The sequence below is a fragment of the Pinus tabuliformis genome, chromosome Q, assembly GCF_031772625.1.
Source record: "Pinus tabuliformis cultivar Carrire ecotype Pingquan chromosome Q, CPIR1, whole genome shotgun sequence".
Taxonomy (NCBI): domain Eukaryota; kingdom Viridiplantae; phylum Streptophyta; class Pinopsida; order Pinales; family Pinaceae; genus Pinus; species Pinus tabuliformis.
This window is the reverse complement of record NC_142296.1, coordinates 841145102-841159105: the sequence shown is the minus strand read 5'-3', so window position 1 is coordinate 841159105 and position 14004 is coordinate 841145102.

Sequence of the window (14004 nt, the reverse complement as noted above, 5' to 3'; positions counted from 1 at the left end):
ATGTTGATAAATGGGGTATTGATTTCTATCATGACGTAAATTTGACCATAGAGTGTGTGTTATAAACTTGTGGCAAGTATGGGGATGCTTGGGTCATTATTGGTTGGTAATTGAGCATGTAATTTGCAAATATGTACTACAGGTTTGCAGAGGATGCATGTGTCGGCTCATCACTTATGGCTTCGAAGAACAAGGGTGAAGGAGAAGGAATTGTGACCTGTCAAGACACTTCTTGCACAAGCATTTTAACAAAACAATTGCATATTATGTTCATGCTTTTTGAGGACCAAAATCACATCGATGGGGAGGAATGATCCAAGTAGCTCCAAACACACTCAAAATTCAACAATGGATATGGAAAAGCTCAAAAATAAAAGTCTTCATATTGAAGCCATACTAGGACCAGATCGTAGTGCTCGTTGCCCTGATTCCAATGGTGTGATTAACACTCAAATCCAAGTTCATAAGGTCAAGTGATGGCTGGTCAAAGTTTTGGTCAAAGTTGGACAAGTGGCAGGCTTAAGGAGGTAACAAAATGGAAGAAACCCAGTGCATAGAATCCGACCACGGGAACGGGTGAATTTGTTGACCCATTAATTTTTCCAGCGAGCCTTATTTTTGGCAAAATGAAAACTAACAATTGTATTTTAAAAATGAAAAAAAAAAAAATATATATATATATATATATATATAAAATAAATTTGCGGGGGGGGGTTGGGAGAGCCGGCTACCACCCTCACCACCCTCGGTTGTATTGTGTTATATAATATATATATATATATATATATATATATATATATATATATATATATATATATATATATATATATATATTATATATTTATATATATATATATATATATCTATATATATATATATATTATATATATATATATATATAGTATATATATAGTATAAAGTTGACAAAATGCGTCAAGGCCTGCACGAGACCTAGGACCCCACCCATGGACCAACGACACAAGACATTATTAATAAGGTGAGGTCGGCAGGGTTCGAACCCGCTCGGCCCACGTGGGCCGAACCCATAACCTCCATAGTCCACACATTATAAAATTGACCTTGTTATATATTGCAACATTTATCACACCAGCAATGCATAGCAATGCTCAAACTTCCAAATCACCGCATATATTGTTTGCCAACTGTTTGTTGTCAATGCATATCAATGCTCAAACTTTCAAATCACCACATATATTGTTTTCCCACTGTTTGCTGCCATCCGATTTTGTTAATCGTGCCCAAAATACATGTAACACCATAACCATTAACTATTAATGGGTGTTGACCATCGAACAAGACATTAATGTTAAAAAAAATAATGTGCCAACTATGTATGGGAGATTGGTGGGGTTTAAACCCTTGACCTTCCCACTCCTAAATTTGGTGCCTTACCATTAGGCCAAATGGATATACAATGTTTAATTTTCCCAAAAAACTATTCAATAGTTGCCCAGTGCATTCGACTATGGGGAAGTCTAGAGGAGGACGACGAAACCTTGACCAGCCAGAGGTGTAGAATCCTGAGCAAAGAATATGCCAAGATGCCAAAAATATTCTTTAGAGGGCGAGAGGTGCTAGTGATAGAATTTGTCAAGATTACAATAATTTTTGCAAGTTTTCTCACCAGAAGTCCAACTGTGGAGTCAGAATCTCCATGTGAGCATCAAAAATTTAGGTTTCCAACAACAAGGAATCTTTGGAGAACCTTGTGGAATCTAAAAGATTCCGTGGAGGTTTTTTTTTTACTGAGGTAGAATGGTTCCAACTTTATAGTCATTTGTCATAGAATTTTGTAGGGAACATAGTGGTGTGCTCAAAATCTTCATCCAAGTAGCAGATTTTTTGGCCATCTTCAGGAACGAATATTTGGGGGAATCTTCAAGATGCCCGAGGGTGCAGAATTTGACAATGTCAGAAAGAGACAAAGTAAATTCGAGATATAGGCTTGGAGTAGAGTTGTGCATCTAGTGATTGCTAAAATTTAGCAATCTATTTCAATTATTTTCAGTTAAACTCATTTAACTAAACTCAAGTAATTAATTGATTTAGTTGAAGGTCAGTTAAGTAGTATAACTATTGTTAACTCAGTGATCCCACAGTGAAACTAGTCAATCAACTAAAAATAGCATAAACATGCATGGAATTTGAATTTCCTATATGGAGTGGATGGAAAGGCACATTGTAATTATCAATTGTATACTAGTTGAGTGTACAAGCTTGACATTGATGCAGGTGATTATTTCCTTGGGATTTCAGCAAGGAAATAGGGAACTCCCCTATTATTTAGGAGCCTAATTTCTCCTGAATTGCTCAAGGAAATAGGAGGAAGTTGGGGCCTTGAATTAGCTAAGTGTTGGATAGAGTAGGACATTCAACAAGAGAACAATTTTACAGTGTAGGGTGTGCTTCAAGATTGAAGCAAGACATTGTAATAGTTTCTCATTCTCATCTGATTAACGAAAATCGACGAAGGGGTTTTTACCTAGTTGGGTTCCGTTGTAAATCATTTTTTTCTTGTGGTTTTGGTTGTTGCATGTCATTGCATGTGTTTCTAAATTGTGATTTCCATTCCACAATATTGTAGAGGAAATTTTTAATCTCTTGTTTTCAGTTTGAATTCATCAGTAGTAGAAAATTTCTATTAATTTGTACATGGTATCAGAACTCAAAATCACAATAGAAACCAGTAAATAGAGATTTTCCTTCATAGATTTTGATTTTTAGATTCAGTGAAGTAGGTTTTCTTTCGTGTGGGAAAATGCCTTTCAACGGGTTGAGATTGGAGTATGCCCTAAAGGGAACCTTGAAGTTCATAGCTTGGAAGGAAATGATGGAAGTTGTACTCGATGATAATGGACTGCTAGAGTACACCAAAAATTACCTTCCAAAACTAGTAGTATCAGATGCACAACAGTTAGCCCAGTGGAAGAAGGATTCACAAAAGCTAGGAGGATCATCCTCGAGGGTGTGAGAGACCACAGAGTCTCAAATTTACAAGGCAAGTAGACTCCATTTTCTATGTGGAAGATCCTCACTGAGCTATCAAAAAATGGGAGCGATTCTAGTAAATTGGCATTAAGGGACAAGCTCAAAAACATCCATACGCAAAAAATGAAACCATTCCAAATTACCTATCCATATTTACTCAGTGTTGAGATGATCTTGTAGGAGTTGGAGAAAATATACCATATTTGAAGTTAGTGATCCTAGCTCTCTTAGGCCTTCCAAACTCCTGGCACAACTACTGGGACTTTGTAAATGGAAGGGACAAATTGCCAAATTGGGAGAGCCTCTGGTCTGATTTGGTGCAGGAAGAAATCCAAAAGAACACTAAAGAAGGAGTAACATCCAAAGCTGAAGAGGAAAATAATTTTTCCTTGGCTGGGAAGGGAAATAAAGCTAAGGGAAAGAAGGCCCAAAGAAATCCAGAACAATGGTAAGAAGAATGACCTAAGAAAGGTAAAATGTTTTCACTACCATGGATATGGGCTCTATGCAACAAAGAGTCTGCATAAGAATTCTAACAACAAACCTTCAAGAGGAGTAGGAGGTGAAACACTTTCCTCACAATTCGAATTAAAGTTCACCCTAATTGAATGCACGATATGCATTGTAATGGAGATTGAGTGGTACCTAGATTCAGGTGCCTCGTTCCATATGACAAGATGCAAAGAATTCTTCAGTAACTTAGAGGAGAAGGATCTCCAGATGCATATAGAACTTGGGGATGATGAGAGGTACAGTACCAAAGGAATTGGAAATGTAACCTTTAAGAGGGAGTTAGGCTCCCATCTTCATCTGAAAGATGTTATGTATGTACCTGGATTGTGTTTTCGTTCTCTATTTTTGAGTTTGAGGGAGTAAACACACAAGACAACATCAAAACCACTTCGGAAGCTGGGATCTAGCCCTACCATATTCAAAGAGGGAGATCTCTGTAAAATTTATCATTGTTTTATGTAAATTTTAGGCTAGTTATGATTGTATTGATTTTTTTGATTTGATTGGTTTGGTTGATTTAACTGCTATAATTCCATTAGTTAATGGAGTCTATAAATTAAACTGGATTTGACATCCAATATTTAGAGGAGTTCTCATAGGACAAGCTAGGTTGCACTATTTGGATCTTTTTAGAAATTAAATTGATTGTGAAATGAAATAAGTGTAAGGTTCAATAGAAATCAAGGAGCAATTAAGAATTCCTTAATTTGACTTTAGTAGAAAACATGAAAATTATTAACAACCAGAATAGGGTGCTCTAAATAACAATTCCTATTCATCACAGTTTCTGTTAAATAAATGAGATTTTCAGAATGACAGAGAAAGAAAAACAATGTTTAAACAAATAAATAGAAGAGACAAATCACCATTTGGTACACCACATGAATCTTGTGAAAGGTCCTTGTATTATTGATGCTCCATTACTTTGAAAAATTATAGTATGGAGAGGAAATTACATTCAGATATCAATCCTTGATACTTCAAATTGTGAAGTATTTATACTAATAATTACAAAATCATTTACAAAATCACTGTCAAACTGACACTGTATTATTAGCCTAATTACAAACAATAAGATTTACCTCTAGCAGAAAAATAGGCCACGTAGACAACGGGAAAGAAAGATGGCTCTGTTTTGGTGGATTCAATTGCTAAGTTAGCCTGAAACTGTGCTGCATTGATGTGATTACTGTCATGCTGGCTGATGTGTTAGCCGTTGTCTTACTGCACCTGAATTACTTTTTAGTCCAATAAACCACAAAGCTCTTCCCATCTCTTTTCATCGAGTATGGTCAATTTAATCACCCTCCGGTAAATTTCTTCTACCTCTGTGTATTTGACAAAAGTTGGTTTCACTGTAAAACATGTTTTACCTCATTTTGTATGTAGAAATCATTTGACATGGTTTCTAAAAATTATTTTGTTGTCATACTTCCCTTTATCCCACTGAACTTGATATTGGTTCTGGCCATTTCTTTCATCTTCAGGACATAGTCTTTTGGAGTGATCAATTTATCATTTATTACATAAATGATGGGTATTCCTTTCTGGATCAATGCTTCAATTCTATTGCAGAACCTCTTTACCCCCATCTCCAATGTTTCACATATTTCTTCCAACTGATCAATAAGGTTCCTATTAGTCAAGACTTTCTTGATTTCCAAAATAGTGGCAGTTCTGTCACTGATTCCTAATTCTTCAAGTTCATATTTTGACTTATAATTTAGGAATCTAATAACGTTGGGGGCTTCTGTGGGAATTTCTTCAAGCTTTTCCCTTCACTAAACAATGGTTTATGTAGTTTTTTCTATTAATTCCTTCTTCTCAAAGTTGATTTGGATAGATGGCCAAATCTCATTCATTAGAGTCTAGAATATTCATCCAAATGGTTTCCTTGGCTTGGGCCAAGGTCTAACCAATTGAAGTAACCCTTTCTACCTTCTGTAACTTCTCCAACAATCTATGTGCTTTCTTCATTTCAGTAACACGAGAAGCCTCAGCTTTGGCTTTCTGTACTTCTAAAGCTTTGAGCTGATCCTAGAAGTCTTGATCTCCTTTGATTGGATTGACATGTTCTACAATGTCTTGGTCATATGTTCAACACTTGCAGTACGAGTTGAAGAAGTAGCAGCAGTGGTTGTTCCTGTTGCTTGAAGTTGAGAAATGGGTATGGCGTCTAGGGGAGTAATGGCCATCTTCTGACTTTGTTCTTTCTCCTTTATCATCTTCTCCATTTCTGCCTCCATCTCTCTAATCAGTATGTTCTTCTCTATAATCAACTTCATCATGTCAGCCTTCTGTTCTTCATTTTCTTCAATGTACTTGGTTAATGGATCCTCTGTGGCTGGCAGCTTAAGTTGCTTTCTTAAGGCTGTGATGTCCAGATTCTTCTTTTTGATAATCTCCTCTACAACATTGACACCTTTAGGATCATATCATATCTTTAGCACCAATTCTTCCAAAGACTTAATCCTATTATCTTTTTCTAAGGAGGATACTTTCTCCATGTTCAACTAAGACTAAACATTGGAAAATGAAACTTGCAACTTGAACAATGACATAGCAATGTTAGTTAATGTGGAAGATATCATCTCACCAGTCTGCTTATGCATCTCCATTTAATCAATGGGATGTATATCTTTAGTGTTGAACTCAAAAGTAGTGCTCTTGTAGTCTTCTGATATTTTTGGCTATGGGATTTGGGCCTCAAGAAAGGCCATCTGCATCTTTCCATGCTCTATGTTAAACATTGATAACAATCTGCTCTATGAGCTGGAGGTCTACTTCCAAAACTAATTACAGGTATTGTTTTTAAGAATCTCATTCTTAAGCTTAATCTCCATGTACCTATCAAAAACCGTCTTTTCCTTCTCTGTTTGGACATTTTGTGACTCTAGCTCAGATTCCTTCTGACCTTGTGATGATGAAGGTCTAGTAGAAGATGTTACAAATTTTCTTCTTGCAGGTGGTGAGTCTATAATTATGATGGCAACCTTCTCTTTTGTCTCTTTGTCCACATCTGCCCTAGGAGTCAATTTTGTCCTCTTCCTGTAACTGATCCTGAACTCTTTGGCTTCACTTCCAGTGGTTGATGATGATCCTTCATCCCTTTTTCCTTTGATTGATTTTTCATGAGGAGTGGGACTCTGTAAACTGGAAGTAGAAAAGAGCTGTTCTTTAGCTTCCTACAAGGTGTTTTCTGTTCATTCCAATTGATTTGCATATTTTTCTATTTCAGGCCTTGAAGTATGGATGTAGGGAGTCCTTTTACTCTCCACTCTAAGGTTGGAAATAATGCCACAAGGGTCATAGGACCATGTAAAACTTAGGCTGAACTTCATTTCTTTAAGCATCTTGTCTGCTTCTTCACCTGTTTTCCTAGTATTACATACAAATGGGCCCACTTGTGTCTTTATTCGAAACTGTGATTTCTTCTTAGCCACTACAAAATGAATATCATTAGAATTTAACATCTGTTTGGTGTATTCTAGGGCAAAAATCCTCATTGGGAGGTATTTGGGGAGTTTGAATGGTGCCAATTCGCAACCATAAACCCTGATTTCTGTGTAATTTTGGTATAAATACCAATCTCTAGTTTTAGCTTGATCTGTTAGATGCAAAATTCGTTTGATATATTCACTAATTTTGTTATGTATGGAACTATTAAGGATGTTCATGGCTAGGTGAACAAATTCCTCAATAAACTGCTTATAAGAAAATTCTTGTTGCTCTTTCATGACCAATGAGGTCCAAAATATCACTGGCTACTCATTTCCTACATCATTAAGCTTTTGCATTGCAAAATTGAACTTATCTGCTTGATAGTAAAGGAACATGTAGATTAAAATAGAGGTGTAATTAAACACCTACTTTGTGGGAAAATTTAGAAACTGTTCATGAATTCTGTCAACCAAGAATTAACTGAAATTGAACACAATGGAAAATATGGATAGGAAACCTAAAATGGGCTCATCTACCCACTCATAAAAATAATAACCCAAAATATAGGAAATCATGGATATAATTTGCTTGGCTTAATTAGGGAAGATGGAGGAAGGATATGGAGGATTCTTCTTGGGTAACTAGGCATTCTCAGGCAAGAAGATCTTGAAAATTTTTCCTCTAGTAGTAAAATCCAACTTCTGATAAAGTTGGGTGAGGGCTTCTAAGGAGAAAGGAGCAGTATTTTCCATAGGGGATGCTAGCATGATTTGGTCTATGGAGTGGGTAGTTATGGTAAAGAGGATGTCACTTGATGGGGCCATGATAGCTCTTTGGGCAGGGACATAGCATGCCTGACATCTTTTGGTGAATTCAGGGGCTTGGAAGGTTAGAGGGAAGATGTAATCGGGAATATTGGACTTCTAGAGCCCAATTTCATCAGTTTTAGCTGTATTCTTGTCTTCCAACCAACAATATAACTCTAAAAAGTCACTGTCACACTGGGCTTCATTTATCCAATAATCCCTATCGGCTAAAGGGATGTGATCTAAATCTATGGAGGGAGGGATGAAGGGATTAACAGGTTTATCTTGAGTTTTACTCTTGGGAGGCATGACTGTATTAGTGAAAGACAACATGAATTGACGGAAGAGCTTACTGGGAAACAATTTGTGTAATGAATTATCAAGTGAAAGAGAGAGAGAACTGTCAATTTCAATCTGGTCCTGGTCGAAGAAATGCTTTGGGAATGGTCACTGTATAAAAATTGTTAATAACAGAAAATAAGCAGTGGAAGGGATGAAAACGATGGTCTCAAAATCTTTTAAACCATGTTATGAAAGTCCAATTGGAAATGGCGCGTGACCTTTAATTTTGAATAGTTACCCGAGAATTGAATTGAATGCTGAACGATTGTTTTTTCCGGGAGTACATTTAATTGGTTAACGACTAGGCGATGTGGCAGGAGGTGAGAGGCAGAGTTATCGTGGTGGGGACATAGTAAAGCTGGTGATGGGACGATCATTTCAGAGGGGGTAGTGAGTGGTAAGTGAGATTACAATGAGGGGGTGCGAAATCAGGAGAGACTGCCACGTTAGGATGGGGCTCGCCGGGAGAAACCACCTTTTCAGACCCCCCCCAGTGGTAAAGGCAGGATGGAGAGGGTGGACCAAAAAAAAATAGGAGTCGTGGATTGCAAGGGGTAGATGATCTCGATGCCCCGATGGCGCTGTTGATTAACCATAAACGACAAAAATATTTGTCCATATGCGCTTTATGCTTTTGCCTTTTTGACTTAGGATAAAGGTGGAAGGTGAAATATATATAAAAAACACTTTATCCTATCATGCACATTTTTCCTTTTTTACAATGTCCTTTAACTTAGGATAAAATGGCATAGGAAAATATTTATAAAAACAACTAATTTACCTACCCATAACTAAACTAACATTTTATTTTTTCTAAAGGGTGCACTTAGACTAGAAAACCCACATTATTTTCTTTTATACAGAATGAAAAACTATCTAGCCTATCCCTTATTTATCCTATTGATTTAGATTAACGAGTTGAATTAATGTCATTTTATTCCTAACTACTAATTTACCAAGATTAGACTGTTTGGAAAATCTTTAGTCTCTAACCTAATTTACAGAAATTTAAATATGTTTATCCATGATTACACTGTATGATTAAACAAATAGCTAGTCATTGTGGCATTTTCAGCAAGTTGCACACAATCTTTATTTAACAATAATGAAAAAAATCGATCTATGAGTAGTATCATTTAAACTTGCAACACTTTTAGTATTATTTCTTTTTGTTTTTCTTTTGATGGGGTTCTATTTTTCATTCTTTTTCAATATTTTTGTTTTTCCTCTTTTTTTCTTATTTATACCCTCTTTTCATTTTGTATTATATTTTTTCTTTTATTTGGAAATCATTGGCAGATTGACAAGTATTTACAATATAATATTCCTTAGATACAATACTCAAATACCTTGAGATCCTATAAATTATAGGACCTTAACAGATTGAAGAAGAATTTGATCTCTATAGATGTATTAGAGGGTATAGGCTCTGATGTTGTTTTCAGTAAGGGGAAATCCTTTCTTAGACATGTAGCTATCGGTAAAGTGAAACAAATTGGAGTTAGAGTGAAAAATATCTACAAACTTGAGGTGGAATCTTGTTGAGTAACAAGGCAAAAAAGATGCAAAGTTGAGATGTTGGAGACCTTTGGCATAGACACATGGTACACCTACACCATGGGGCCCTAAAAATCATGTATCGGATTACCACCGGTCTCCTCAAATGTACCCTTGACCAACATGATGTTTGCAATGGGTGCACATTGGAAGGAATATGTCAAATCCACCTTCCAGGGCTGAGATAACAAAGTTGTAGCAATCTTGGAGAGAGTTCACTTTGACGTGTATGGACCATTTTCTACAACCTCGATGAATTTTCTCGAAAATGCGGGGCCTTATACATGTGGAAGAAGGATGATTTTTTTTCTAATTTTTTTGAATTCAAAGCATTGGTTGAAAAGGAGACTGGTCAAAATGAAAACACTGAGAAGTGACAATGTAGGATAATTTGTTTCTAACACCTTCCAGGACTTTTGTGCCAAAGAGGGTATTAGAAGAGAACTGATAACACCTCATAACCCACAACAAAATGGGGTCGATGAAAGGAAGAATAAAATAATAGTGGGAGAAATAAGAACCATATTTCATGATCAAGGGCTATTATTACATCTATGGGAAGAAGCATGTAACTCCAGAATTTATTTGTAGAATAGGAGCCCTCATAGAATACTTGGAATGATCACACCTGAAGAATATTTCTCTTGGAGGAAGCCAGATGTATATTATTTTTTATTTTTTGGAGATTTTGTATATTTTCAGGTCTTCAAGGATAGCAGGAATAAATTGGAGCCTACAACTGATATGGGAGTCTTTGTAGGACACACAGAGACACCCCATAAATATAGGGTGTATTTTCCCTCACTTATGGTGACAATAGTGAGGAGAGATGTCAAATATGATGAGGAGAAGGCTATAAGATGCTCTCTAGAGTGAGAGCTGAGTATCCCACCAAAGGAGGAGAATTTAGCTCCAAAGGAGGAGTCTCATGTAGAACTTCAAGATGTTTTGGAGTAGCCACAAGTGGAGGAGTAGATAGGAGGCTGAGTAGAGGTACCCACTCAACCAAAATCTTCCAGAGAGGGGAGGAAGAGAACCAGAGAAGTTGATAGATTGGTGTAGGATGCACGTGATCATGTGGGAGCTCCTACATCTCAGTGCACGCAGAAGAGGTAACCAATCAAGTACGTTGGGTAACTCATTGAGTTAGAGCCTTCTTCATTTAAGGAAGCGGTTTCTCAACCAGTGTTGGTTAATTCTATGGTGGAGAAGTATGATTCCATCATGAAGAAAAGTGTATGGGAGGTGTTGTTGAGACCAAAGAACAAGTTAGGGGTTGGTTCCATATTGATCTACAAAGTGAAGCATGTAGGTGATGGGAGAATCGTGAAGTACAAGGCCAAATTTGTGGCTAAAGGCTTCTCATAGATAGAGGAGTGAACTATGAGGAAAAAATTGCCCCATTGGAAAGATATTCCTTCATTAAAACCTTTCTAGCATTTGTTGCCGGATGGGGTGGAAGATACATCATATGGATATGAAAACCACCTTCCTCAATGGTGTTATTAAGGAAGAAATTTACATAGGATAGCGAGAGGGATTTGAGATATATGACAAGGAGATGCATGTGTGCAGAATTAGGAGAGCCCTGTATGGTCTCAAAAAAGTGCACCAAGCATGGTACACTTGGATTGATACATATCTTAGTGGATCGGGCTTCACCAAAAGTGAAGCAGACATCAATCTCTATCACATTATGGTAGATGGAAAGTTTCTTATCTTGATTTTGTATGTTGATAAATTGATACTTACAGGGGATGAGCAGTTGATCCACTCTTTCAAAGAGGACCTTGCAAGAGAATTTGAGATGAAATACATGGGCTTGATGCATTAATTCCTTGGGATAGAAGTATGGAAGGGCGATGGTGAGCTATTTGTGAGTCAGGGGCCAAGGGAAGTATTCCTATGAAATACTTTAGAGATTTCACATGGAAAACTTCAAGTCTATGGATATAGATCTAGCTGCAAACTAGATGAAGGAGAATGTTTCTTCAATAGAGGTAGTAGATTCCACCATCTACAAACATGTTGTGGGATCCTTGATGTGTCTGGTGAACACAAGGTCCGACATATGCTATGTTGGATAATGAGTTGAGTCGAGCCATGGTGAAGCCTACCAAGCCGTATTGGAAGGTAGAAAAGTATGTGCTAAGATACCTCAAAGGCATGACCGAGTATAAGTTATGGAACAGAAGGAAAAAGGGAGTGAAATTACAAGGCTTCACTGATGCAAATTGGGCAGGGACTCCATCAGACATAAAAATTACTTCAGGTGCTATCTTCAGTGTCGGGTCTGCAACTATTTCTTGGTATAGCAGAAAACAAAGGTTTTTTGCACTCAACTCAGCAGAGGTTGAATACATGGCTACAAATCAAGCAATATGTGATGTCATATGGATGACGAAAATAATTGTGGGTTTTTTTTAGTTAGGAGATGGATATGATAGTGATTTATTGTGATAATTAGAGTTGTATTAAACTCTCTAAGAATCCAATATGTCATGATAGGTCCAAGTACATTCATATCATGTACCATCACTTGTGGGATTGTGTTCAAAGGAGAATTATGATGTTGCAATACATTCCAACCGAGGAGAAGGATGCAGATATCTTGATAAAGGCATTGTCAAGAGGACAATTTGAATTCCATAGGTGTAGGATAGAGGTGGTGTGAAATCCGTTTTCTACTAAGAAGGAGTGTTAGAAATTGTAGCAAGAAAGGTTCAATTTGACTTGCGCCTTATTCAAATTGAGTAATTCAATTTTCCATGTCAGTAGGATGACTTGGATTGTAGTTAACTTGTGTGACATGGCTTTGTATACTAGTAAACTCAGCAAATTTGACTTATAGTCTTGGAGTAGAGTTGTGCATGTAGTGATTGCTAAAATTTAGCAATCTAGTTCAGTTATTTTCACTTGAACTCAGTTAGGTGAGCTCAAGTAATTAATTGAGTTAGTTGAAGGTTAGTTGAGTAGTAAAACTATTGTTAACTCAATGATCTCTCAGTTAAACTAGTCAATCAGCTAAAAATAACACATACATGTATGGAATTCAAATTGCCTAGCTGGAGTAGAGGAAAAGGCACATTGTAATTATCAATTGTATACTAGTTGAGTGTACAGGCTTGGCATTGATGTAGGTGATCAATTCCTTAGGATTTGTGCAAGTAAATAGGGAATTCCCATATTATTAAGGAGCCTAAGTTCTCCTGAATTGTGTAAGGAAATAGGAGGAAGCTAGGGCCTTGAATTGGCTAAGTGTTGGCCAGAGCAGACAATCAATAGGAGAACAAGTTTACAATGCAGGGTGTGCTTAAAGATTGAAGCAAGACATTGTAGTAGTTTCTCATTCTCATGTGATTAATGAAAATCAATGGAGGGTTTTTTCCGAGTTGGGTTCCACTATAAATCATTGTGTTCTTGTGGTTTTGATGGTTGCATCTCATTTCATGTATTTCTAAATTATGATTCCAATCTACAATATTGTAGAGGAAATTTGTAATCTCTTGTTTTTAGTTCAAATTCATCAGGTTTAGCAAATTTCTATTAATTTATACAAGAAATGTATGATATTTTTTGGAATTACCTATTGGCCAACAAATATGGTATGAGTGAGGTTTGTAGGATTTTCAAAATCCACACACAAAGATGTAAATATTTTGCTTAAATAGAAATGTTTGACTTAGTTTATTATTATTATTATTATTATTATTATTATTATTATTATTATTATTATTATTATTGTTTTAGTTTTTATTTATGAAAATATTTTGTGATATATTAGTTTTTTGGAAATTACCTATTGGCCAAGAAATCTAGTAAAAGTGAGGTGTGAAGGATTTTGGAAATCCACCCATAAATATGTATATATTTTGCATAAATAAAAATGTTTGACTTAATTTTTATTATTATTGTTGTTGTTGTTGTGTTTTTTCTTTTTCTTTTTTTATTGGTAGGTAAATGTTTGACTTAATTTTTATTATTATTGTTGTTGTTGTTGTGTTTTTTCTTTTTTTTTTATTGGTAGGTAAGCACCCATGGGGGATTTGAACCATTTACCTATGGCAAGGAGTGCCTTAACAGTGCACCCATTCACCCAGTAGGATATTGTTGTTTTAATTTTTATTTATGAAAAAATTTTGTAATATATTAGTTTTTGTCTAGAGATTATAATATATAATTATATATAGAGGGATAAAATCTTTCGAGGTGGAAGCCTCATTTTTTAGTGTAAAACTTGAAGAAATGTTTGCACCTCCAGAGATTTGGTCCCTTTCCACCCTAGATAGATTCGGAGTTAACATGATCTAACATGGTTTAATTTCTTAATTTCTAT